This window comes from Aptenodytes forsteri, unplaced genomic scaffold (genome assembly GCF_000699145.1).
Source record: "Aptenodytes forsteri isolate BGI_AS27 unplaced genomic scaffold, ASM69914v1 Scaffold61, whole genome shotgun sequence".
NCBI classification, from domain to species: Eukaryota; Metazoa; Chordata; class Aves; order Sphenisciformes; family Spheniscidae; genus Aptenodytes; species Aptenodytes forsteri.
Window position 1 is genome coordinate 3,518,875 of NW_008794443.1, and position 5,093 is coordinate 3,523,967.

Consider the following 5,093-nt stretch of genomic DNA (forward strand, 5'->3'; position numbering starts at 1 on the left):
GGGCGGGGGTATCCGCAGAACGCGGGCAGTGCGGGGCCGCCGGCGCTGTCAGCAGCTGGGGAAGGCGGCGGGACCAGCGAAGCAGCGCAGCGCGGGGCGGAGGAAAGAGAAGAGCCCGGCCATCGCCATCACGCTTCGCCGCCTCCACCGAGGCTGGGAGACACACACACCCCCCCCCGCCCGCCACCAGGAAGGGAGCAGGAAGGAAGCGGGAAGGGCGAGGGAGGGAAGGAGAAAGGGGGAGGGAGGAAAGAAAAAGGCCGCGCCGGGAAGAACGAGCGCAGCGACGCGCTCCCCACTGCGCCGCTCCCACACTGACAGGATCGCGGGGCTCCGCGCCCGAACCCGCCTCCTCAGGGGGAGGAACGTCCGTCCCGCCAATAGTCGCGCGCCGGTGCTCCCTCCTCCCTGCATCTCACCAATCGCCGGGCGTTGAATCGGCGCGTGCCCGCCTCCCGCCGTGCTAATCACAGGCTGACACAGTCATGCACCAATCACAGCTCGAGAATGCCCGTCCGCAATGACGATGCCCACTCCTCCCTCTGAGTCAATCCCTCCGCCGAGACTCGGGGACACGGGGAATCGGTTCTTCTCCATCCCCAGCCAATCAGAACTCGGGACGGAACCCGCGTCGTCCCTCTTTTAACCTATAAGGAGCGGCACGAGGACACCGTAGGCCTCCTCACTGCTCTGCCGTCGTGTGTGCGTGCGCGCCCCCCGGGGCTGCAGCGGCCTTCCCTGCGCGGCCGGGAGCGACGCGTGTCGTTACCACAAGACGTGAGCAGAAATTGGGCACTTGTGACTAAAAAAAGCCTTTCAATGTACGCGGCTGGTTGGCGCCCCCGACTCGAGGGGCCCGTGAGCGGGTAGGCGTGCCTGCCTGCCGAAAAACGGTGGCTGAAGCAGCGAATTCGCCAACTCCCCGCCAGCTTCAAAGGGCTTCAGTGGGGTTTTGAGTCCTAAACAAGGCCTAACGGTGATAGGTCAGAGGGGAGGGATTAATGCTCCCTTCCCCCCCTCCTAAACGTTTTTTGAGCAGCCCGAGTTATTTTTTGTAGATCTCATAATGTATTTTTATGTAAGTGATGAAATGGTTTCAGTCAATGGTGGTGTATTAGCTCTTGTACCTTCAGTAATTTCACGCATATTCTCATAGTAAAAATCTGTTTTTGTGGCAATAACTTACGCTGTGAAGTTCCTCCTCTCCATTAGTACTTTCATCATTTCTACTGTTAGAAATAGGCTTGTGTTTAAGCTTATAAGCATTTCAAATAAAATAATATTACATTAAATACCTTAATTACATATTTTCCATACACATACCAACATACATGAATTGGATTTAAACCACTGAGCACATTTGGGACCTGAGATCTGTACTTTCAGAACAAGGTTTATTTTTGTTCACAGGCCCCTGGCTGTTAACTACGTTAATCTTCACAGCATCTCTTGTGTTCCCCATCAGTTTCAGGTTTTTGGGAGAATGAGGTATTTGTTACTTTCCGTTTGGTGAAAAGCAACTTTTCCCTCTTGGTGGTCTCATCACAGACGCGTATCATCTGCGGTTACGCCTATGAATGCAAAAGCCTAACAATACATAGCTGAACGGTGGTTTGTAGGGAAACACTGCCACAGAACCAACAAAAAAATAGGTGGCTTTTGTATGTCCTAGAAAATACCATGATTTGAACTTCGGAAGACTTCCTATTGATGGGACATAGGATTTAACGGTGTTTTTAGCATGGTGTAACTGTGCTAACTTCTATCTAGGGCCATGCAGAATTAGGTCAGCTATAATTTCTCTAGGAAAAAAAAAACCACCAACCAAAAAAAACCCTCAAAAAACCAAAACCTGTTCGAAAGCCTCTGCAAGCTGTCAGGATGCTGGGTATGTGCTGCAGTCCTCCGTGGTAATAGGCAATGTGATTAATTTTACTTCAGGAAAGTTTGCGTAGTGTCTCCTAGGAACAGTAGTTCCTACATCACTGTCTTAATGTCTAAGTTTGGAGAGTACTCGCCTAGAATAGTTCCAGTCCATTAATTCGGTTGCTTGCTTACAGAGTCTTGAAAAATCTGCTACAAATGTTCAGAGAAAGTCTAGTTACATGTTGAGAAAGAAAACAGTAAAGGGCATATGACACATGCCATAGAGCATCTGGGGAGTCACTCACTGCAAAGGGAGACGAGGAAAATTCCTCTTTAAATATCCAAGTATGGAGCTGAAAGGTGGTCAAGTGTTAAGGCGGTCCTCATCTAGCTGGTCGTGATCCTTTTTAATTATAGAACTTAGGTATTTCATCTCAATTTAATAAGACTAGCCTTCTCAATATCATTTTTGAAAGTCAGGTCTCCTTGGGTAATTTAGAATTAACTTATTAAAAAATGTACCTAAGTGGAATTCTACTGCCATGTTCTACCTATGAATCCTGTTAAAAAAATTAGTGTCCATAAGGGACTATCCTTACTCCTTTTATATGTTTCTGACCAATGCCATATAACCCTGCAACACAGCAGAAAAGGATCCGATTCCCTGCAAGCGTGTGTGCGTTTAAAACTAGAATTTAGACATTCCTCTTCAAGAAAATACATAACGAAGGGCCCCAGCACAAGAAAAGTGTTCTTGAACATTATTATACCAGAAAAATGCAAGCAAATTAGTGCTGTGAAAAGTTTCTTGCATTTATTAGTACAAATCTAGTTGGTTACTCAAATCACTGAGGTATGCTACCTAAAATTGGGAAGCCTGTTTAAATACAGGGAAGAGGGTAGGTTTAAGCTAAGTGATAACGAAAAGGAAGACAGCTACGTCGTAGTGCGATGCTCCCGGGGATTGTCGGAGTCAATCTGTTGCCGGCTAAAGCAGCGCTGTCATCCTGCTATTAACAGCATTAGGCCGTCCTTGCTGCCAGCAGGGAAGAGTTGTCAGAGATGTAAATTGTGCTATTACGTAAGTGTAAGTTGTGATATAATAGAATCAATTGTACTGAATTGTATTGCTATAACATCAGAACTCGCCCTAGTAATTTCTCTAGTCACGTAGCTAGAGGGCAAGTAGAGACCAGCGATACAATCTTGTAGCTTCAAATTTTCCTAGAAAAGCCCATTTTGCAAGGTTCATGTAAATTAGCCATTCCTGGGATGAGCAATTCACAGCTCAAAGCTATTCAGATTCTGCAGATACACGCAAACGTCAAAGGTAATTTGATCAATTGATAGTTTCCGTGATCTCTGATATGAAGTCTCTGTATTGTGATAAGGTTACAGATGGATTGAAAAAGGTAAATGACATGTTAGTAGGGGGAGGGGAAATCACAGAAAGCTGCAGGAAGTATTAAGTGAATTAAACTAAGAATTGTCACACAACTGATACGCTTTTGCAGGAGATTTATTCTTAATCCTATACTAACTTCGGCTTTCCTTTTCAGTTACTCAAACGTCCACTATCCACTGAAAGACAGGGTTTTGATTCACTTTTGTACCCAGAAGACAGCAATATAATGGTACGTTCAGTTGCTCGTATTAAAATATATTTCATTATTCTGCCCATGAACGCTGAACTTGGGAGAGTGTTTGTCCGAATTCACACCTTTGAAATACTTGATACTAGTTCTCCAGATAAAATTGTTTTAGCCACTTCATGTCAGCCTTCGTGTCTTCTGTAATATCTGCATCGATACATTTTCAAGTGATAAATAGATCCCATAATTAGACAAAACAGTTCAGTAATGCACTTGGCTATTTATATTCCTCACGTCAAAGTCTGATATGATGGCAGAATAAATATAAATTCAGATTCTGAAGGGCATTGTCTTGATTAATACATCCTATACCGAATGTAAATACTTCCATTTCCTCCTGTCAGACAGGGTTAAGAGAAACATCCTGAATTTGTTCAAACAAGCCTTTCGGTTGGTACAATGGAATAAATAAAAAAAAAAATCATTTTATACTTGCATTAAAAAGAGCTAGTTCCATACAGATTTTCTGGTAAAACACTTAAATTCACAACCCTCTTTGATACTAGTTACAACACTTGAAATGTGAAATATCAAGAACCATTAGAGAACAGCAGACCTCAAACCCGGTACTTGATACACTTAAGCAACCTGCTTTTTTTCATTTAAGGGTGGATTATTTCTGCTTGTGCTTTTCTCATTTTATAAGACTGCTCATTGTTTCCACAGCATCCTTATTCACAAAAGGTGGTGGTGTGTCTGATCTGTAATAGCTGAAGAAAATGAGAAGAAAGCTTTCCTTCCAGCTTTCCAATACATTCAGTCTCTGTCGATAAAACTAAAAGCTCTATGATATTAACTGGCAGGAAAAAGCCATAATGTGAAACCATAGCAGTGTAATCATCCTCCAGTACAAAACAAATACACACTGCCCAACAGTGGTCCTCCATCAAATAAAGTATAAGTTCTGGGATGTTTCTAGAGATTTCATGCTATAATCCTTAATAATGAGGTGAGAGTGGAACATTTAAGTTTTTCTTTACATAGAAAATAATTACCTCTTTGCTAAAAAAGAAAACACACCGTGAAGGTTATAGCTCACTGCATACCCTTGTAACATGTTCAGAAACCATGATGGATTTGGATGCGGAATGACAGCTTGCAGATAAAAGCATGGCAGACTTTGTTCTGTGACTTTTGAAGAGGGAAGAAGAGGGCAATTTCAATTTCTGGAAGGAGTGAAGGTTAAGGAACTACAACCAGTCAACAGGCAAGCTTCTCTGTTCCAACAGTCCACGCAGACACAAACTTTGGAATCTTCCTCCCACCCTTGGGGAAAATACACACACACTCTGCAGGGGGAAACACCAACAAAGACACCCCCCAAAAACCCTACATCTTCACATTTGAATTTAGAATTACTTGCACATCTGTCCAGGAGTTAATTTCCTTCCTAGTAGCTGGTACAGTGCTGTGTTTTGGATTTAGCATGAGAATAATGTGATAACACACCGATGTTTTATACTTAATATAAACTAAGTCAAGGACTTTTCAGCTTCCCGTGCTCTGCCAGCAAGGAGGAGCACAGCCAGGACAGCTGCCCCAAACTGGCCAAAGGGCTATTCCGTACCATATGAC